General features: G+C 39.6%; 1 long non-coding RNA gene across 2 annotated transcripts in view; it reads left to right on the top strand.

Moving 5' to 3' along the window:
• The window catches only part of LOC117358680, an 84,962-nt gene that overhangs the window by 4,722 nt on the left and 56,098 nt on the right, over positions 1-24,142 (top strand). Inside the window, exon 3 of one of the 2 annotated variants that reach the window (XR_004539056.1) lies at positions 572-755. The exons of the other annotated variant lie outside the window; for it this stretch is intronic. This is a non-coding gene — a long non-coding RNA (uncharacterized LOC117358680). The remainder of the gene's footprint in view (positions 1-571; positions 756-24,142) is intronic. 2 annotated transcript variants of the gene reach the window in all.

Genomic DNA, 24,142 nt, shown 5'->3' with positions numbered 1-24,142 from the left:
ATGTTCTCTCTGGTTCTGAGGCGTTTTCCTCCATTTAATGTTATTGTTAGCTATAGCGCTAGTGAAGTTACATTTGGTGGAATTGTCTTGTGTTTTACTGTTTGGTATTTCTCCACTTCTAATTATTTATCTTTATCCATGAGGTTATAAAATAGCCCACAGGAACATACGCACACAAAATTGAATTATGGCCAATTATCTAATTGGTTGCACTAATTTATTACCTAATATACAGGCAGCTAAATTGCAGACACCTAGTGGAGCCTAGCTCAGGTGCCACTAGGCACGATTCTATAAACGGTGCCTAACTGTGAATGACAGATAGTAGGTACCATTTTCCTAGGAGCTTGCTAATTTAGATGTTGTTTATAGAATCAAGCCCAAAATGTACCCAAAATTGCATCAATTGTTTTTGGATTGCATTTTCACAAGATGTGGTAATAGGCAAAGCTCAACCCTCAGGATATGCAGTGGAATTACAGTGATACCTCGGAATCCGAACACCCCAGAATTCGAACGATTAGGAATTCAAACTTTTTTTTTTTTTTTTTTTTGCCTCGGAATCTGAAAGCTGCTTTGGAATCCGAACTGCAAGCAGTGCTCAGCCCAAAGCTTCCCCTCTGACACAGCTTCCTGTTTCCGCCTGGGAGGAACACCACTTGCAGCTGCTGTTGCCGATCTTGCAGTCTTGCTGCTGGGAATCCCGATCTTGCTGCCTCTGCTGCTGGGGGTCCCAATCTTGCTGTTTATGCCAGGTAGGCCCGATCTTGCAGAGTTTGTGGGACCAAGGAACAGATTAATCCAATTTCTATTCTTTTCAATGGGAAAATTTGTCTTGGAACTCGAACGGAGTTCTGGAACGGATTAAGTTCGGATTCCAAGGTACCACTGTACTTTAAATCTTATGACTAACTGTAATATTGTAAATATTTCAATGTTCAATGTTGTGTCTATGGCCCCCCTTTTATCAAGCTGCATTAGGGTTTTTTATCGCCGACCACTGCGGTAAAAGCTTGGACGTTCATAGAATTCCTATGTGCATCAGTGCTTTTACCGCAATGGCTAGCAATTAAAAAAACTCTAACGCAGCTTGATAAAAGAGGGCCTATATCTTGTCTTCACTGGAAGTAGTTCATCAACCAAGTAGTTCAATGTATACAATTATTAATCCTGATAATATTGCTTTGAACCCTGGTTAAAGTAAAGTGACTGGAGCATATAGTCCAGTAACATAGTAACATAGTAGATGACGGCAGATAAAGACCTGAATGGTCCATCCAGTCTGCCCAACCTGATTCAATTTAAATTTTTTTTTTTTTTTTCTTCTTAGCTATTTCTGGACGAGAATCCAAAGCTTTACCCGGTACTGTGCTTGGGTTCCAACTGCCGAAATCTCTGTTAAGACTTACTCCAGCCCATCTACACCCTCCCAGCCATTGAAGCCCTCCCCTGCCCATCCTCCTCCAAACGGCCATACATAGACGCAGACCGTACAAGTCTGCCCAGTAACTGGCCTAGTTCAATCTTTAATATTATTTTCTGATTCTAAATCTTCTGTGTTCATCCCACGATTCTTTGAACTCAGTCACAGTTTTATTCTCCACCACCTCTCTCGGGAGCGCATTCCAGGCATCCACCACCCTCTCCGTAAAGTAGAATTTCCTAACATTGCCCCTGAATCTACCACCCCTCAACCTCAAATTATGTCCTCTGGTTTTACCATTTTCCTTTCTCTGGAAAAGATTTTGTTCTACGTTAATACCCTTTAAGTATTTGAACGTCTGAATCATATCTCCCCTGTCTCTCCTTTCCTCTAGGGTATACATATTCAGGGCTTCCAGTCTCTCCTCATACGTCTTCTGGCACAAGCCTCCTATCATTTTCGTCGCCCTCCTCTGGACCGCCTCAAGTCTTCTTACGTCTTTCGCCAGATACGGTCTCCAAAACTGAACACAATACTCCAAGTGGGGCCTCACCAATGACCTGTACAGGGGCATCAACACCTTCTTCCTTCTACTGACTACGCCTCTCTTTATACAGCCCAGAATCCTTCTGGCAGCAGCCACTGCCTTGTCACACTGTTTTTTCGCCTTTAGATCGCCAGTAGATGCATATTGCGTCACTCTGTTATAAAACCATTATAATTAACAAACCAATAAATTGTTAGTGCAATGCACTGCAAAAAAAAAATGTTATTGAACATTGAATATTAATGTCCCATACTTTGCAAAATATATTTTGCATACAATTTACTACTACTTTTTTTTATCACAGAGAATTAATACAGCATTAATCTAGCAGCTGATGTGATGGAAAGCCAGATTGTTATTAACATTTCAAATCGGTGAAAAGTGATTTTAAGTTTGGCAGTGAGCCTAATACTTACATATGTCTTATATTGAGGAAGACTAATTTAAAAAAAAAGCGGTTTACAAATGGTTACATAAATAAAATATTGTGCCATTCAAAACCAGGTTAAAACAAAACAAAACAGATTCAGTCCTACATAAGATCAATTTCTCAAAGAATGTGTCTACATATAATTGTGTTTTCAGCATTTTCTTAAATTAGCTCCTATCTCTACATTTTCGGATTTGACCAACCGGGCCATTCTACAACTTAACCCCTGCACAGATAAAAGTCATGGCCTCTGTTTCCACATACTTTGGGTTAGCCTTTGTTTTCAGTAATGATGAACTTTCAGAGCGCAAAGATCTAGACGGTTAGTACTCTGACATTAGGCCCTTACAAAAATTCAGGCATCGTACCATATAAAAATTGGTGGCATATCATAATCGCTTTGTATTGAATCCTGAATGCAACTGGCAGCCAGTGCAATTGTCAGAGATATGGAGTAATATGTTCATATCTTGATGTTCCAGTTATCATTGTAGCCATAGCACAATTAGACTGAAAGCAGGAGATTATAAGGTCTTTTGAGCAGGGACTATCTTCTTTGTTGCTCAGTACAGCACTGCATATGTCTGGTAAAGCTCTATAAATAATTAATAGCAGTAGTAGTAAAATACCTACTGTCCATAAATTATATAATTCAATCATTTAACTCTTCTTGGAAGCCTCAGCCCCACCACTCCTCCGCTGTGTTAACTTAGAACTGCAGGTAGCATTATGTGGTGCCTCATCATTGGCCTTCCATTCTACTACTACCTTTAGAGTTACATTCGTGCTCATCTATATCAAAAATAGTTTTGTTGCTCAATCAGGAATAAATATCCACCTTGGGGGACCCTTGACACAGCTCGTTTTGGGCGAAACATGTCGGGTCTGACTCCCAGATGTTGGCTGAATATTAAGTTGAGCTAAGTACCAAAGCTAAGTACCAAGCACTTTATATTTATATATTTAATGGTGGATATTTATTCCTGATTGAGCAACAAAACTATTTTTGATATAGATGAGCACGAATGTAACTCTAAAGGTAGTAGTAGAATGGAAGGCCAATGATGAGGCACCACGTAATGCTTCCCGCAGTTCTAAGTTAACACAGCGGAGGAGTGGTGGGGCTGAGGCTTCCAAGAAGAGTTAAATGATTGAGTTATCTGGATTATTCTAGTTTTGAATGTATATGAATTATAGACCAGATAAAGAAATATTTATAAATACATTGCCAGCGATTTACATGCCATAAATTTTATAAGACAGCTACAAGCCTGAAGGCTACCGAAGTGGTGTACATTCAGGCACAATAGGTATTTTTCTGTTTCTTGAGTGCTCACAATTACAAAAAGCAGAGTTAAACTGGGATTTGAATCTAGGTCCCTTCATTTACAGTCTACTGAATAAACCACTAGGCTGACTCTCTGCTCTGCATGCATGTCTGTGTGGACATTTTCTAAGAATGCTGCTATAGAGACATCCATGTCCCTTGTTTCCCCATTTAAAATTTGGACATTTTTAGTTTGTAAAATGAATGTTCATACTGGGTGTTTCCAATGCATGGATGTCCATTTCACAGTTTTTTGAACAGGCTGTGAGATACTTGTCCATTTGGAGTGTTCTGATTGGATTGGAAGTGCCTATTCTGATTATCCTATTTACATGTCCTTTCAAAAATGCCCCTTATAATGACATAGGGCCCCTTTACTAAGGTATGCTAGGGCTTTAACGCGCAGAATAGCGCGTGCTACATTGCCGCACGCGCTAGACCTTAACACCAGCATCGAGCTGCAGTTAGTTCTAGAAGCGTAGCATGCGTTGTAGCATGCGTTAATTTCCTGCGTGTGCTAAAAACGCTAGCGCACCTTAGTAAAAGGAGTCCATAGACACATTGCTTTTGGTGATGTTGCAATGATTTAGCTGGATGAGGTGGCAGGGTAATAGGAAATGGTGGACAAATCCCCAGGTAATTACAAATGAAAGTTCATGGCAATGTAGGCTATTAGAAGCTTGTTCTGAATTAATGTAAAGCCCAAGGGAGAATGAAAACACTACTATACAAAGAAACAAGAGCAATGGACTTTAACTATGAACTATTTTTTGAATGAATGTGAAAAAACAACCCCAGTGATATGCCACGTATGTCCAATTCATTGCCATTGAACTTAGCATAAAGCTAATGCATAAGTAAACTACTGCCTTTTGTCGCAAGAAATCTAAAATCTTGAATTTGGGCTAGAAAATCAAAATGAATGTAAACTGTGTTCTTCCATTTTTATAAGAGCTCTTCTATAGAAACATTAATGGTTTTTAACCAAGCCTCTAACTCAATACATTTCTTTTCAGTATATACAACTGAATGGTTTCTGAGTCAATTCATTTTACCTCTAGGAAGTTCATTTGGAACCTTTTAATAGAATTGCAATTAATATTTGTGTTCTAATTAGCTCAATCATTTACAGTCAATGTCTACTTAGCAGGTTTTTTTTAACTATTGGTGTCTACTTTCTAACGAATCATTAAACCTCAAGATCTGAGGCTTCTCTATATATCTCTGTCTCTGCTTCATGCGGTGTTTTGTCTTTCTATGGCGTACTTCATTAATTCTTCCCACATCATGATAGCTGGAAGCTCTGAAGAAAAGGGATTTATCACTTCTTAGGGAGATCCTTTCCCAGTTAAACTGTTCCTTGAAGCCAATCAATTTGTTAGATCAGAGGCCTATCATTTGTAGAGAGTCCCTCTGAACTAAAGCTGACAGGGTTAGGCCAGGGTCAGCTGTCTTATAAATCAAAGGCAATGCCGGCTGAGAACACTATAGAGAAGAAGGTAGGGGATTAGTACAGATAGCATTATCTTCTGGTTGACATTGAGTACAAACATGTTTGCAACATACTGCTTGCAGAATTTGTCTATCTCCCTCTCGCTATGATATTCAGATTAATTAGAAATGTTAAGCAATGACGGTGAGGATGTGGGGAGAGGGAGGTTTATCAACCATTTATCTAGAAAGCTAAAAACCTGTCATTTCAGCCTTGATAGTCTCTAAAAGACAAAAGTTTAACAAAGATTAAGGGCTATCAATCTTTGTTGTAAGCAATCCAAATTGATTGACCTCAGACTTTAATAAGAAGAAATGAACCTTTTTAAAGTTATATTAGATCACTTGATAGATTTAAGTGTTTCTTTACAATGTTCCAAATATACCTTGTAGGCACGTATATTTTCTTTCTTGTCTTTTGTAATTTATCCTTTTTTTAATATTTAACCAGTCATTTACTCCCTGTTTTACTAAGGTGCGCTAATCGATTAGCGTGTGCTAATTGAATTAGCACATGCTAAGCGCTAACGTGTCCATAGACTAACATGCACACGTTAGTGTTTAATAATAATAATAATAACTTTATTCTTCTATACCGCCACAATCTAGTGACTTCTAGACTTAGTGTGCGCTAATCGGTTAGCGCACATTAGTAAAACAGGGCCTTAGTTTGTGCTTGTACAAGGGATTGAACTTAATCCATGTTTGCAATTTATAGGCACAATGACAATTGTCATCACTCCAATTTTAGAAGACTTTTTCAGGATTCAACTTAATCTTGTATAGGTCAGTATTCAGTTAAAATTATTTACCGATTTGTACTTAACACAAATTTAGTTCCATATTCAATAGTGAACAAAACACCTGCATTGATGTACCAAAACATCAAATCAACAATTCAAATTATTTGTTATAAATAGACAGGATGTGTAACATAGTGATTCTGGTCACAAAATGCCCTCATGACTTACATTTGTGTGTCAGTATTAACTGAAAGACTGCTGGCTGATATATAGTATAACAATAAAGGAATGATTTTCTAGCCAATTTCTTCTCTGGGAATTCTGGCAGGGAAATAGTCTGTGTGATCACTAACATTCGAAAGAGTTAATCTCCCCTCTCCCTCCTTTTATCAAGCAGCCCTAGAGGTTTTTAGAACGGGCCGACGAGGTAAGTGCTCCGACACTCATAGGAATTCTAAGAGCGTCGGAGCATATAATGCGCTGGCTCATGCTAAAAATCTCCAGCTCAGCTTGATAAGAGACCCCAATTTTATAGAGAAATTGCATTTGTCTTCTTTCTGCCAGAACTGCCAAGATGGACCACAGGGCTCTTGAGGATATAGGGTCTCTAGCAGGGATGCATATTCATTTGAAACAACATGCAAAATTTTCCTTAACATTAACCATGGTGTTACATATTGCTTTCATGTATATTCCATGTATTGATAGCAATGTGCACTTTTCTGAAACAGTGTGTACCATTCATGAAGGGTGCAAGCTATTTGCAAAGAAGATTCATTTTTTTTTCTGAAAGATGAGGCACTCTTTCCAAAACTGTGTACCTTCTTCACAAATCGTGCACACTATTCATGTACAGTGTGAACTCTTTGCGAAAAAAAGAGTGCATACTTTTTCAGAAGCATCAGTATTTATAACAAATCATTTGAAATGTTGATTTTGATGTTTTTAGTTCATCAGTGCAGGTTTTTCTGCTCAGGATAAGAACTAGAATATCAACTAGTTCAATTCACTATTGAATATGGAACTACCTCACCTTTTATAAAGCCACGCTAGCAGTTGCAGCTTGGCAAAAGCCCTGAAGCCCTATAAATCTCTTTAGGCTTCAGGGCAGTTACCATAGCAGCATCCACTAGCGTGACTTTGTAAAAGTTGGGGGGGGGGGGGAGGTTGTTAAATTTGTGTTAAGTACAAATCAATAAATAATTTTAACTGAATACTGACCTAAAGAAGATTGCTTTAAATCCTGAAAAATCTTCTAAAATTGAAGTTGCGACAATTATCGTTATGGCTAGGAATGATTAAGAAGGGGATCACGAACAGATCGGAGAAGGTTATCATTCCACTGTACCGGGCCCTCACCTGGAATACTGCGTCCAACACTGGTCACTGTACATGAAGAAGGACACGGTACTACTCGAAAGGGTCCAGAGAAGAGCGACTAAAATAGTTAAGGGGCTGGAGGAGTTGCCGTACGAGAAATTAGTGAAACTGGGCCTCTTCACCCTTGAAAAGAGGAGACTGAGAGGGGACTTGATCGAAACATTCAAGATACTGAAGGGAATAGACTTAGTAGATAAAGACAGGTTTTTCACCCTCTCCATGGTAGGGAGAATGAGAGGGCACTCTCTAAAGTTAAAAGGAGAAAGACTCTGTACAAACATAAGGAAGTTCTTCTTTACCCGGAGAGTGGTGGAAAACTGGAACACTCTTCTGGAGGCTGTTATAGGAGAAAACACCATCCAGTGATTCAAGACAAAGTTATACATGTTCCTGCTGAACCAGAATGTACGCAGGTAGTGCTGGTCTCAGTTAGGGCACTGGTCTTTGACCTAGGGGCTGCCGCGTGAGCAGACTGCTGGGCATGATGGACCACTGGTCTGACCCAGCAGCAGTAATTCTTATTTTTTTATGTTCTTATGTAAATTGCAAACATGAATTAAAGTTCAATCCCTTGTACCATAGGCAACAGAACGCTGCCTCGTTTGGAGGGGCCCAGGAGCTCCCAAGTCTCCCACCCACCTCTCCTGGCATCGTGCAGCTTCCACAAGCAGGCCTGCCCCCGGAAGTAGAATGAAGGGTACCGGGGCAGGCCTGCTGTCTGACGCTGTGCGGCGGCTGTGCAGTAGACTCCCAACGAGATTTAAACAAGTCACCCGGAAGAAGGGCGGGAGGGGAGGGCAAAAACGGAAGAAGAAAACAAAAAATAATTGAGAATTTTTGGGGAGGCCATGGCCCCTGTGGCCTCCCACGTTCCAAAGCCTATGCCTTATACAAACCCAAAATAAAATAATTGGTTGAATAAAAAAGGTTAAATTACAAAAGGAAAGAAATAAAATATGTATGCCTATAAGGTATATTTGGAACATTGCAAAGAAACGCTTAGATCTATCAAGCAATCTAATATAACTTTGAAAAGGCTTATCTCTTATTACAATCTGAAGTCAATTAATCTGGATTTTTCCAAAGGAGAAAATATTCTTAATGACATCACTTCCATAACAACCTATTCTGACTTGGACATTCTTTCAAAAATGCTCTTCCACACAAGGGAAAACTATATTTCAGATAGCTACAGTATAACTCTCCAATACTTAATTTGATTTACCACTAAAATCAATATAGAAGCCATAAATAGCGGACATTACAAATTACAAAATACAATGCCAACAAGAGTATTGCATTACTGAAACAAAATACTGTATAATATCTAATGACAGAGGCTATTCCCCATGCCCAATTTTCATTTACCTCCCCCATTCCCTATCTCTACACACTTACCCCCCCAGTCATTTTCCTATCCTCCTGTCTCTAACCCCTCTAATCCTAAACTCCCCAGATAAGATAAAGTCTGTTGTCCGTCAGTGCCATTTTATATGTTATGACTTTATATGCCGACTTATTACATTTTTTCATTTTTATTGGAGAGCTATTCCTGTATCTCTTCAACAACTTGAGTGCATGCTGCTGTTTGTGGTTTGACATCATGTTTTATCCGCCTTATTTCACAGTCCACCATAGGAGAATATCACTGGGTCACTTTATAAGGGGAAGGGCCTCTGACTTCACTCAGTACTTCAGGATGACTCTTCTTAAGAGTAGCATGTACAGTATAATGAATTTCTTCTGTTATACAAGCAATTGTGGCACCTGGAGCACCTCCTCGTCTCCCAACAAAAGGACCATGTCTATTCTATAGTTTTCTGAACTCTCAATTGTGGTTTCCAGGGCATGCAGTGCACCATTCACCCCTGTGCCCAATAGTGTGCCAAATGTTTAGCTTATATAGACGTTCAAATACTTGAAGGGTATTAACATAGAACAAAATCTTTTCCAGAGAAAGGAAAATGGTAAAACCAGAGGACATAATTTGAGGTTGAGGGGTGGTAGATTCAGGGGCAATGTTAGGAAATTCTACTTTACGGAGAGGGTAGTGGATGCCTGGAATGCGCTCCCGAGAGAGGTGGTGGAGAGTAAAACTGTGACTGAGTTCAAAGAAGCGTGGGATGAACACAGAAGATTTAGAATCAGAAAATAATATTAAATATTGAACTAGGCCAGTTACTGGGCAGACTTGCACGGTCTGTGTCTGTGTATGGCCGTTTGGTGGAGGATGGGCAGGGGAGGGCTTCAATGGCTGGGAGGGTGTAGATGGGCTGGAGTAAGTCTTAACAGAGATTTCGGCAGTTGGAACCCAAGCATAGTACCGGGTAGAGCTTTGGATTCTTGCCCAGAAATAGCTAAGAAGAAAGAATTTAAAAATTTAAATTGAATCAGTTTGGGCAGACTGGATGGACCATTCGGGTCTTTATCTGCCGTCATCTACTATGTTACTATGTTACGTGGGATATTGTATACTTTTAGTAAGGCTAAAAAGCAAAGTTCTCAGGTGAGAGCGTTTAGGTAGGGGAAGGAAAATAACGTGTATATTCAATTTTATGGTGAATGAGTGCTATTTTACTACTGCTTATTTGCTCATGCAAATCACCAGCAGTGTAGCCAGATGACTGATTTTATGAGAGCTAAGCCCAAAGTGAGCAGCCACCAAATTTTCTCCCCACCTTCCTACCTCCCCGTCGTGCCCTGAGTCCCCTAACCAAATGCAAAATATAAATGCTTCAGCTCGTGCGGATTCCCAAGCTCTGCCAGCTGAAAATTACCTCCTTCTTTTCTTTTGATCTGGTGGCCAAAACTCTCTGCAGCCAGAGGTACTGTCCCTGAGGTGCTGCTGCTGCAATCACATCCCCCCATGCATGCTCAATTTAGTACATACAAGGTTAAGGTTGTCAGATTTTCCAAATAGAAAATCTGGACACCCCCCCTAGACCCGCCCCCCAGGCCCACCCAGTTCCTCCCAGCCCCCCCCCCCCCGCTGCCTTCTATTGTTAAGCAGGGAGGAAATCCGCGCATGCACGGATGCCATTTGATGATGTCACATGCACACGCATGCGTGTGATGTCATCGCTTGGCATCCGCACATGTGCGGATTTCCTCCCTGCCCGACACGATTTGAGGCTTTTCAAAACCCAGAAAAAGTGCCAGGTTTTGAAAAGCCGTCTGGACCCCCTGGACATGTCCCCAAAAGGAGGACATGTCTGGGAAAATCTGAATGTCTGGTAACCCTATACAAAATACACAAAAACTAAGCATGTGGTGGGGAGTCAGAAGCTGCAGCAGCTTGGGGTTACTGCTGCCAGCTGCAGAACTTGGAGAGCTCTGGCTACTGGAAAAGGAGGTGGTCTTCAGCTAGCAAGGCTTAGAGATCCCCACCAGCCACAGCAAAGGAGATGGCTAATTTCACTGTGGTTCCTGCCCTACCCCACCCCACCCCCGCTACTCCAATGCAAATAAAAAATGTGAAATACACACACCCTTTCTGTGTAGATATTTTGCATTAGGTCATTCTCGAAGAGAAAGTTATTCATTTTCATTGAATTTTACAAAGCCGCAGTAGGTTTATACGACGGGCAGCGAGGTAGATGCTCCAACGCTCATAGAATTCCTATGAGCGTCAGAGCATTTACTTCACCGGCCCGCGGTAGAAACCTCTACCGCAGCTTTGTAAAAGGAGCCCTTTGTTTGTGAATGTATGTATGGTTTATTGTAACCCACCAAGAATTTTGATTGTATGGGTATACATTTGGAAATTAAATAGTAGAAGTACAATGGTATTGTGCAATGAATTGGCCTCTTGAAAATTGCCCTTGGACTCTGTGTTTGTCTCCATATACAGTTCAAACTCCTTTTACTGACCTACAAGTGCATTCTTTCTGCAGCTTCTGAGTATTTCTCCTTCCTTGTCTGTCCCTATACTCTGCCCCAGAAGCTACATTCATGAGATGAGTCTCTCTTGATGCCCTTCTCCTCTGCTGTCAACTCCCGACTCCATCCCTTCTGCCTTACTGCGCCTTCTGCCTGGAACCTACTGCCTGACTCAGTGTGTCAGGCCCCGTCTCTCATAGTATTCAAATCCAGGCTAAAATCCCACTTTTTTGAAACTGTGTTTATGCCCTTCCCTCTCAACTTATAAAGCACCCATATCTGTTGCCATTCCTTCTTTACTCTCCTACCTCTAGTCCCTTATATTTCCTCACCTAAGTAACATGCTTAAGCCTTTGTCCTATGTCTGTCTTAATTAGACCTTAAGCTCTTTCGAACAGGATCCATCTCTTGTGTGCTTTTACAGCACTGTGTGTGTCTGGTAGCGCTTTTGAGCAGGGACCGTCTCTTGGTTGTTAGTTGTACAGCACTGCATATATCTGGTAGCACTTTATAAATAATAAATAGTAGTAGTAGTCTAAATGTAAACACAGATTTTGGAACACTAAGGACTGGATTCAGCAAAAATTATTTCTGCAAGAACAGAACAAAAAGAATTCTGATGAATAGGGCCATTTATGTTAGCAGTTTACTTGATTTATCTTATCTTGCGGTTTGTTTTTAAGGTAAAAGTGGAAGTATAAATCCTTTTTTTTTTTAATCATCTCTACAATCATAATTGATTTGCCCCATCGCTTGTCTTTTAGTTGATAAATGCCCTTTCAATTTTTCTATTGGCAATCTTTTGCAAAGTCATTACATTTCTCATCGATCTGAGCTCCTAATACATCTGTTATGTGTACAACTCAGTTCTTGGGGCTGAAATGTGAGCGTGCATAAGAAATTTGTTATGCAAAAGTTGGTAGACCTCTCACTTTGTCTTCTTGTGAGAGTTTGTCAATATGGCAGTCTTCAAGGAGCCAAAGAATACTATCTAAAGCATCCGTGAAATAGTATTGAGTTACTGTAGCCACTGGATGCTCAGATGGTAATATGCCATATCTGCCTTTAGAGAAGGGAACCTTGCCGATAGCGGACGAGGTCCGCTGGTCCCAGCTGAGCGCCATTATAAATATACAGAAAATCATTGGATATAGCAGACTCACATATAACGGACTTTCGGATATAAAGGACAACTATTTTGGTCCCGAGAGACACTTTTAGCTCTAATTTTCTTCGGCTATAACGGACATGCAGGCTCCGCCTACAAGGCGCGTGGCATGCCAGTGATATAGTATCAAAATGCAGCCCAGAAGAAAATGTCAGAGTATTTTTCTTTTCAGTACAGTGCGACATAATGCTTTAGAACATCTTTTAGTGTTCTGGTTTTGCAATCATTTCGTGCCATACCAATGTTTTGCTGAGTTTTGTTCTTGATTGTTGCTGATATGGTTGTGTAGTGACTGTTGCTCATTGATTGTACGTTGTTTCAAGTTGACCTAAATAAAGTTTTTAAAAAAATGCAACTCTGGATATAACGGACTCTGGATTTAACAGACCGTTTTTCCAGGTCCCTTGAAGTCCGTTATAACGAGATTATACTGTAATATGGTTTTAAGGGGTTCCACTAAAGAGAAATCTAAGATTATAGTTTGGTATAAATTAACAGATTTGCTGCATAAACTTTAAACTCAGGACTAGCTTCAGTACATGGCACTCGGATTTGGCTGCTGGGAAAAAAAATCCATGCTGCGCGCTATTCTATAAATGGTGCTCTGAGCTAGGCACCGTTTATAGAATAGCAAGTAGTGCTGGGATCCACTCCCAGCCATGGGTGCGAATATTTACATCAACTGATATAAACTGGTGCAAATCCCTGCGCATAAGTTAGGTACGGAGATCCTGAATTCTATAATACTGTGTTGATGCTCCTGACCTGCCCATGCAGTGGCGTAGTGGGGGTGAGTGGTGCCTGGGGCAGCAGTGCCCCCTCCCGCCCTCTTCCCTGCCCCCCCTGCCACACGCGTGTCCCCCTTCCCCATACCTTTTTATCTTTGGTGAAAGCGGCCACAAACTTGCCACTCACATCAGCTATGGCGCTCTCTCTGATGTCACTTTCTAGGCACGGGTCCCGGAAGTGATGTCAGAGAGCGCGCCAAAGCTGACGCAAGCAGCCAGTTTGTGGCTGCTTGTGCCGAAGTTAAAAAGGTACAAAAGGGAAGGGGCACGGGCATGGCAGGGAGAGGAGTGAGAAGGGGGGGGATGGAAAAGAGGGGTACCAGCACCACGAGGAAGACCGCATCCAGGGTGAACCGCCCTCCCTTACTACGCCACTGTGCCCATGCCCATCCCCCATTTTCAGCTGCATGCTATAAGATTTGTATACATGTTTCTAGAACAGAGGTTTAGCAAGATGTACTCACAAATCCTAATTGGAGCCAATTAACTGGAATAATTAGATGTTAGTGCCCAATTATTACTAGTTATTGGCTTGTTACCTAATTAAAACGTGCATTCAACTTGGCACACACTCACAATTGGGGTTTATAACTGAGCCCAATAAACACTAAAATAAAGTGGCAAGGTGTGAAGGCCAGTACTGTATGCTATTGGAAATATCCTGAAAGGTTCATTTATATAGGAACATGAGAATTACGATTCTGAGTTAGACCAATGATCTGTCTAGCATTCTGTTTCCAACAGTAGCCAATTCAGATCACAAGTAGCAAGAATCCATGACATTTTACACCCACAGCTACGAAGTGGCTTTTCCCAGTTCTACTTTAATAATGAATTAGGTATGGTTTTTTCCAGGAATTTGAATTTTTTAACTTAGCTATTCTAACTGCCAGACCTTTCTCTGAATGTTGAGCGAAAAAATTATTTCTTCAATTTGTTTTGAATGTATTAATTAATAACTTCAAGGTATGTCCCCAAGTCTTTGTAGATTTTGAAAAAGTAAACAGTAGATGTGCCTTTACCAGTTCCACTCTCTCCCTTTATCTTCTTCAAAATGAAGAGCTCCAACCTTCTTATTCTTTCCTCATATGAGAGTTAGTTGTTTCATTCCCTTTGTGAATTTGTTCACCCTTATATCTTTTTGAGATGTAGACATCAAAGTTCACACAATACTCAAGGTATAGTTGCACCGTAGAACAATACAAATGCATCATGATGTTTTGTTTGTTTGTAAGCTGACCTGGAAGTTAACCGAGCAATGGTCGCTATTCAGATCAGTGCCTGGTTAACTTGGTGCATAAAGTTAGGACATCCTTTTTGCCATCCTAACCCCCCCCTCCCTCCCCCACACTTTTAAAAAGCTGCAATAGTGTTTTTTAGCACAGGCTGGCACACTGAATACTCTGCGCTGCTCCCAACGCTCATAGGAACTCTGAGTGTTGGGAGCAGCACAGGGCATTCTGTGCACTGGCCTGTGCTAAAAAAAAACATTATCACAGTTTTGTAAAAGGGGGTGGGGGTTGGGTTTAGCAGACTGAATATTGCTGCTAACTAGCTAAGTTGCTGTTTTGTCCTAATTCCACCCCCAGACCACCCCTAAGCTGATCAGTTAAGGGATGACCAGTTAGCAGAGATATTCAATGGTACTGTTCAGTTAAGTGCCCCTGGTTTTAAGAAAGGTTTGGACAGGTTCCTGGAGGAAATGTCCATAGTCTGTTATTAAGACATGGGGGAAGCCACTGCTTGCCCTGGATCGGTAGCATGGAATGTTTCTACTCCTTGGGTTTTGGCCAGGTACTAGGGACCTGGATTGGCCACCGTAAAAACAGGCTACTGGGCTTGATGGATCATTGGTCTGACCCAGGAAGGCTATTCTTATGTTCTTATGAATATTGGTGGCTGGCCAGCACAGCAGGATTTATCTGGGTAGAAACATCTTCCTGCTCATTAAACCATTTTGAATATCGATTGCTTTATTTTTTATCTATTGGCATAGTCACCATAAGGGTTTTAATTAATTTGAATTTCTTTTGCTGTTGATTTGATGAGGTTTCAGCAGATAACGTTGAATTATGATTTGACAAAATCCTATTAATCTTGGGGATGTTTAACTTTCTTGAATAAATATCTCTACACTTCAGGAAGCAGTTATATGGGACTTCCCTGTGGTTCATGAGCAACAAACATTTTTAATGAATTGTTTGATATTCTACCATTTTTGTAAAGCTGCTGTGAATTCTGTAGAGGACAGGAGGATTTGCATTTAATGACATTATTGACAGCATGAATGATCTGCATCCAACTCTGAACTTTCAGCAAATTGATTCATATGTTGATAAGACCTCATGGGTTAGATTCAATTTACATTAGAGATGTATTCCTAAATAAATGGTTGATTTATATTAATGATAGTTCTACATCATCTAAATATTGATATGTAATTCTGCTAAACTCCTTACAACAAGGCCTTATTGAGCATCAGTGGCACTGAGATAGTTTATGTGGTGGCCCTGTAATCAGCTTTAACCCTTTCAGGACCAAGGGACATATTTGTCCCATAACTTTAAAATCCTATAAATTTTGATTGGGATAGTCTACAGTTCTAAATTTGATATGTACGGATTCCATATGATACTGCCTTTATGTAAACAAACTGGTTCCGACATTCATTCATTAGCGTCGTTGCTAGATTGACGAGAAGATTCACTTGCCACACTGTCCATAAGCCAGAAGTGTGATTTTTTAAATAAAAATAATGATATTTCACAAAAAAAAAATCAATTTTTTGGCATCTGCAAGCCCTTTTTACCATAAAAATGTCGTCAAAACCACAAAAATTGGCCTACGATCCTTATGGTCCTGAAAGGGTTAAAGCTTTTTCCATACTCATGAACAGTACTAGGTTACAGTTAGAAATAGTACTGTTACCGACGGCGAGCACAGAGAAAATGTCTCAGAGTTAATGTCTTTGTATCTTTTCTGGTGAAAATAGATATAGCTTTAAATAGCTTATGGGGTTCCTAATCGAAACTTAAATACATCTAAAAACCCACCCAAGTCAGCACTTGGACGATCTAAAAGACAGGTCGTCCAAGTGTTGATAATCAAAACGGCTTTTTGGATGTATCCAGGGACATTTTAGGCCTCTGAAGCCCGCTGTGCGCCCAGAGTTGAACGGGGCATTTTTGGAGGACTAGTTAAGGCGGGATGTGGGTGGGATAAGGGCCGACCTAGACTTAGTCATCCTGCAGGGATAATTGAAGGTTTGACGAGACTGCTTAGACAGAACTTATACGTGGTGAGTTAGACAATGTAAAGACGTGTATAAGTGCTCAAAATGTACCCAAAGTGACCAGATAACCACTACAGGGACAAAGTAAAGACCCTCCACAACCCCCTTCCTCTGTGTTCACTAACACTGTTGCACCCCCACAAATTCAGAATAAAAACGCACATACCTGCCTTCAGAATATCAGCACCTGCTATAGGAAAGCCTAGTAGAGTTGCACAGAGGTGGCTTAAGTAGTCTGGTGGGTGGGCTAGTGAACCATAGAGGGAAAGCCCATAAGCCACTAACAGTTCTATTTTCTGGCAAAGCAAAAGTGTTCTTGATGAAATTCATATTCATATTAATCTTAATATTCTTCACCCTAATTGTTCAAATCTTGTTATTCACTTGTACAAGTTTGGAGGACTTGATAACAGCAAAAATGTCAATATTTTTTTTGTTAATGAGGAAATATCTTTTACACAAGAAGATATAGATTAAAAAAAACTGGCCATGCTATGTTCTGAATCACCTGCTGAAACTTCTTCAAGGGAAATATTCACTATTGTGCCCGCCAACAGGAAAATAAAGACTGATGCCTTTAATCTTCTCATTACCTCTTTAGTGACTTGCACTGTCATCTCTGTCTTTGGTTGCGTAGTGGTAGGCCTAGAATCTTCACCAGCTGTTCAATACCTCTTCCACATTCACTTCAGCTGCTTTGGCCGTGTCTCATAAATGATAAGTACATTGAGCTGGTGTTAGTTTTTGGCACATAGCGTGGGGTTAGCGTTCGTGGCAATGCAGCGCACGCTAAAAATGCTAGCGCACCTTAGTAAAAGGAGCCCTTAGGCCTTCACAGTGCTGCTGAACAACCAGAGCTAAAAGGGGCATTTCAGTAGGAGTGTTGAGGGTGGGATTTGGGCAAGACGTGGGCCATCCTAGACTTAGTCGTACTGCCTAGACGGAACTTGGACGTTGTGACTTAGGCCATCTAAAACCACGTCTAAGTCCACAGAAGTTATCCAAAGTGACCAGATAAGCACTGCAGATTCAAAGTACACTGCCCCACCCCCATAAAAATCATAACAACTCTACATATCTGCCTCCAGAACATCAGCACCTGGCAGCCTGGCATAGGAAAGCCTAGAAGAGCTGCACAGAGGTGGCTTAAGTGGTCTTGGGGCTGGGTTAGTAAACTATGAAGAGGAGGACCCAGGCCCATAAGCCACTGTAATCACTGCATTCATGGTGAAAAATGTGCGCCCCCGAAAAAACTCTAAAACCCTTTTGTACTGCCATATAAGTGGCTCCTGCAGCCATAAGGGCTATTGGGGTGGTAGATAGGTGGGTCTAGTAGGTTCTGGGGGTGTTTTGAGAGGATCACCATGAACTATAAGGGAGATGTAGTGAGATGTTTATTTGGCATCCTTTTTGTGAAGTTCCAATGACAGGAACAGCAGATCAGGACCAAACTCCAAGAACCAGGAACAGTTTTTCCTCCAGGTATTAGTGATTGTCTCCACCTACTACCTATCTTAATTAAAATAAAAGGAATAACACCCTTTCTCCCTTGGTGTTCTGAGAGCTCAGAGTTGCCTCCTCCAAAAGGAACCTTGGTGACATTAATTATTTTTCTCCCAGAAAATAACATTCAGATTTAAATTTTGCCCTATCTAGTGCCCTTCCCCATTCTGAAAACACATTTTCTTACAACAGAAAACCTCACATACAGAATTCAGCACAGCTTTTCACAACCCTACTCAAAGCTCACATTGTTAAAAAATCTATCACTCTGCCAGTCTTATAGCTCAGTAACTGTTTTCTCTAACTGTTTAGAACTACATTCGGATCTTTTCCAGATAAGCCCTGCCAAAAAGTTAACCCCCGCCACCCAAAAAAAATTATAAAAAAGAGGCGCGATCTGTAGAAAGTAAAGTGGGGGGGTTCCCCCCCCCCCCCCGTCGGAGCCCTTAAAAAATGGTCGACAGTTTATCCTATTTTTTTATAATGTTAAGTTTCATATCCTCTTTTTTATAATCTTTTTTGGGTGCTCCGATGGGGGGGCGTGGGGGGGAACCCCCCACTTTACTTTATACACATCGCGCCGCGTTGTGGGGCCGTTGTGCTGAGAACTTCACTGGTTAAGGTTGCGTGCGCTGGCAAAAGGTGGCAGGGCTTAACTTTTGGTGCGTCCACTTTTTCCATTAGTGGCGGGGCTTATCTGGAAAAGATCCCTACAGTCAACCTTAATAAAAAGGGAAAATTTTTTTTTTTAATCCTTATAGCATAATTTATGTCAGTTCACTTTTAAACTCAACAGAAGCCTCATGCAGAAACTTTTTCTTTTATTACCAAAACTCTAATTCCTTGTTTCTAACCTCTATGAAAAACTGACCAAAATAAGTTCAGTAAAATATTTTAAAACTAGAGATCCTAGCTTCCACTATTAGTCTACAGTCACAAACTTACTCAAATAATCCTTCTCATGTCCTTAAGGGAAAAACTGAGTAAAAATAATTTAAACATGTTCCCTTCAACCACTTTCACTTTCAGTTTTCTCTAATCAATCTCCTAAAACTTCTCAAATCTAAGCTTTTTTCTATCTCAAATTACCCCAAAACAACTCTTTTTCATACCCACTCACTCGCCAACATCTACTTGCTTTCAGAGACTAGTCTCAACTGCTAATGCCAGGCAACAGCAGCAACCAGAATGTGTACCCTGGTTACCAAAGCAACCAGCAGACAAGTCTCTCACAATTCTGCAGCAATTAATTTCCTCATGAAACCAGAGCCCTCTTAGCTTCAGAAAAATGTTTTTAACCCCACTTGGGTTACATAAAGAAGAAATAAGCATGTTCTGGTATAAAATGGAGCAACTGCCAGACTTGTGAGAATGCACATGAGTGCAAGTAAGCACAATTTGAGTTTGTTTTTGGAAGCCTAGCTAGGAGAAAAAAAAAATAACATCAAAGCAATATCAAACAGAAGTGGTGTAAAGGAAACAGGGAAATGAGGTTTTCCCTCCTTTCATTTATTTAGTTAGGGAGGCGGGTGTGGATATTACCTGAGTGGAATAGGAAAGGGAAAGTGAACGGGACTTGATATGCTGCCTTTCTGTAGTTACTATCAAAGTGGTTTACTTTTTATATACAGTAAAAGTACTTATTTTGCACCTGAGTCCTGGAAGACATTGTTGAAAGTGAACACACACACACACACACACACACACTCACACAGAAAATATAAAGAGAGAGACAGAAAGTGAGAAACTTACCTGATATAGACTCCTGTGGTGTGGAACCAGAAAGGTAAAAGAAAAAAACATTAAATAATCTAGTATTTTATAAAGCAAATTCATCCATATAGTTTGAAGTAAATTATTTACCAGACTAGCATTTATACTTGTCTGAGAATAGTTTTGATGTTCTTGATTTCAAAGCTGTTTGATCTTGCTACCCTGTAATTTAAAATCATTTGTTAATTTGTCACATGTGAGTTTTGAAATTAAATTGATGATTATTTAACATCTAATAACTGACAAAACAATGAAGCCATATTTTAATGTTAAATTTCCTGGTTTGGCATTGAGATTATTTGGGGAAACTTTCGTGACATATTTTAATAACTATCCCCCTCCCTTTTATTAAACAGTGATAGAGGTTATTAGCACAGGGAGCCACACTGAATACTCCACGCTGCTCCCGACACTCATAGAGTTCCTATGAGCATCAGGAGCTGCGACTCCCTATGCTAATAACCACTATCACAGTTTAGTAAAAAGGGAGTGGGGGTATATATATATATATATATATATATATATATATATATATATATATATATATATATTTATATTTAAAAGTGTAATATCTTACTCCACCACCGGGGATATATACAGTATATATAAAAAGGGGTATAATTATATATATAAGGGGGATATATAGATCTTTTTTAAAGTGTAATATCTTGCTCCACCATCAGGGATGTATGTGTATATATATATTTAAAAGTGTAATATCTTGCTCCACTACTGGGAGAGGGGGGGGGGGGGGGGGTTCTACATTAAGAAGTGATTTAAGATTTGCTTTGGATGTCATAGACACCTTAGTATTTGAAGGCCATGATTTTGAAGAAATATTCTGATCAGTACTGAGCAATTTTCCTATCTCTAAGAGATACATATTTCATAAAATTAAAATTCACTGAAACAGATTATTCATTGCTTGGTAGAGCAGCATGTGGCATAGATCTCAAAAGCTTTATCATGCTAATGATGTCTGCTTTATTAATTTGTAGGTTTTAAGAAATAGTGCTGAGGGACCACTGAAAAGTTCTCAGCCCAACTAAGAAGAGAATGATGTGGCGCCATGAAACTTACAAGTTATTCCACACTTTTCATGACACTTTTCAATGATATGAAATGAAATGAAAAGTGTCAAGAAAAGTGTGGAATAACTTGTAAGTTTAATGGCTCCACATCATTCTCTTCTTGGTTAGGCCAAAAACCTTTCAGCAATCCCTCGTAAACATTAAAGGATATTATTTTTTTGAGCAGCAGAAATTATAATATCTAAGGACTATTAACCTTTAGTCTTCATAAAATGTGGAACCAAGGCAACAAGAATGGTGTCTTATGTCTCTGAATTGCAAAATGACTTTTAACCTAAATTACTTCAAAATGTTTTTCTGCATTGCATCTATGAAAAACCATAAAATCAGTTCCTTGTAAAATTATGCCACCTTTTATAAAGCTGCACTAGCAGCTGCTGCATGGCAACGGACCCAAAGCCCTTTAAATCCTTATGGATTTTGCGGTAGTTGCCTCAGCAGCCTGCGCTAAATGGCTTCATAAAAGAGGCCCTATGTCAAGAGCTGGCGTGTCTGGCTTTCACAATCTGAAAGATGTTATTGATGCAATCCAGAGGAAAACCTTTTCAGAAACCTTTTCCAAATATCTAAAAACAGACACTGAGGTCAGAAGATTTAGACAATCATGAAACTGCTCTGATAAAATAACATTTTTCAGCACATGGAAATATCATATTATTGTGTTACTTTCCTTTGAAGTTCTAAAAAGAGAGGACCCAAAAATGAAAAACCAAGGCATGATAATATAGTGGTATATAGAAATACAGACATTAGTTCATCAGAATAACTTTTCCTGTGTTTGTTGATCATATTCAATTTAGTGATTTGCTTCTGAGGGTAGAAAAAATTGCACGGAAAAAAATAACAAGCAATTACCTGAAAAAAAAAAAAATTGGTAGGAATGCACATTTGGCCGCAATCCAGTTGAGTTTTCAGGATTTCCCTAATGAATCTGCATGAAATCTATCTGCATATACTGCTTCCATTGTATACAAAAAGATTTCATACATATTCATTTGGGAAATCCTGAAAACCCAACCTGGAGAGGGCCGAGGTTGGACACTCTTATGGTCCAGTGGTCCCAGTATGATTCTATAAAAGTTAGACACACTTTAAAGAATCGCACTTAGTGCCATCTGAGTGGCGTTAGGCTTTGCTTGGCGTACCCTATTTATGTCAGGATTTTCTTGGCTTAAAAGCGTGAACCTAAGTTAGGCATTTAAACATACCAACAATCTACCCCCTAACCATGCCCATTTTGTGGTAGGTTGCTTGAACTAGGCGTCTAACATCCAATTAAGTGCAATTTATGTTGATTAGATAAGAATATAAGAACATAAGAATTGCCAACCCAGGTCCCAAGTACCTAGCTAGATCCCAAGTAGTAAAACAGATTTATGCTGCTTATCCTAGGATTTCTCCAAGCCTTATCAATAATCAATTAATTAAATTTGGTTTATATCCCATTCTCCCCTATGAGCTCAGAATGGGTTACAGGTTAACATACATAATACATGGTCAAACTGGTTATAATTTGCTATACTTATAATACAATAAGTTCATTCTAACTTGACATATACACTGATGTTGGCCATGCAATTTGAGGGTGGGAACTTTTAAACATATGCTATACACTTGTATCAACATGCGATAGTTCTGAAATGGCCGTGCGGACAAGAATAGAAAGTATATTCCATTTTGAGTTGTTCCTTTCCTATAAACTTGTCTTCAAATCTGTGGTTTTACCTGGAATTTTAGGCAAATTTGAGGCTAAGTTCAATAAATTAATGGGTCTTGCAATACAACATATTCTATCTGAATGGAAGAAAAATTCTGAACTGACTGAGGTTGCATGGTGGAACACTTTTTGCTTAGTAAGAAAATATGAAGAAGGAGCTGTTACAAAGAAATGTAACTCAATGCAATTTCGTAAGGTATGAGGATTATTGTATTTGTATTGTCAACCTAGTGCAGGGTAGATAATTCCGGTTAAGGTCAGGTTTTCAGGATCTCCACCATGAATATGTATGAGATGGATTTGCATGCACTGCCTCCTTGAGATGCAAAACTATCTCATGCATATTTATTGTGGATATCCTGAAAATCTGACCTGGCTCTGGCTCTCGAGGACTGGAATTGTCTACCCCTGACCTAGTGTATAGATGGGATCCTGACTTTTTGGATGTTTTAATGGGTGGATAGAGTAAATTTTCTTTATATTGTTGAATGTTAATTTTGTTGTTTAAATTTAAATGCAATAAACATTTTGAACTTAAAAAAACCCCAACATATGGACTTCCTTTTAAGGAAATTATGCAAATCTTTTTTAAGCCCTGCTAAGTTAACTTATTTCACAATGTTCTCCAGCAATGAATTCCAGAGTTTAATTACGCGTTGTATGAAGAAATATTTTTGTCTGTTTCCATTCTTTTCTTGATAATTCCTAACATTTTATTTGCTTTCTTAGCCGTTGCCACACCTTGAGCTGAGAGATTCAATGTATCCTCAACGATGACATCTAGATCCTTTCTTTGGGCAATGACTCCTAAATTGGAACCCTGCATCACGTAGCTATAGTTCAGTTTCCTCTTTCCCACATGCATCATTTTGTACTTGCTCACGTTAAACATCATCTGCCATTTTGAAGCCCAGTCTCCCAAGACTCCCAAGTCTCCCAAGTTCCTCTAGCAATCTTTCACTTTCCTCTTGCAATTTAACTACGTTTTAAAAATATCTTTATTAATTTTTAGTCTAAAAACAGTGCATACAAGAATTCATACAAGTCATTTGAAAAACAGCACTTACATCCATCAATAAATGCAAGAGAAATCATTTGCATCCTCCTCCCCCCCACCCCAATTTCAATATCAATGTATTCAAGAAAACCATGCAATAGTACTTTCAGAGCATTTATAAACCAGTCCCTATATACTATCCCTCTTCCTCCCACCCCCCCCCCTTCCCTGGATGTGTAAATTAGAACCAGAAGTAAAGGAATAATCCATTCAATTACAATCAATAAAAGTAGTCAATGGACTCCACGTCAGATTGAACTACTTATTATTACCCCTTTGTTCAGAAATAATTTTCTCGTATCTATAACACAAGCATAATGAATTCCACCAAAAAGTGAAATTGAATCGGTCAAAATTCTTCTAATTTTTTGTAATTATTTGGATAGCTACCCCAGTTATACCCAATAACCAGTTTTTATGTCTGCCTACTGGAGACGTAGGAGAAAACAATGTCCCACATTTTACCGTTTCATATGACAGCGGAATTGTAGTTTCCAGAATCAGATTAATTTAACTACTTTGAACAACTTAGT

This window comes from Geotrypetes seraphini, chromosome 4 (assembly GCF_902459505.1).
Source record: "Geotrypetes seraphini chromosome 4, aGeoSer1.1, whole genome shotgun sequence".
NCBI lineage: Eukaryota > Metazoa > Chordata > Amphibia > Gymnophiona > Dermophiidae > Geotrypetes > Geotrypetes seraphini.
This window is presented reverse-complemented; position numbering and strand designations above follow the sequence as displayed.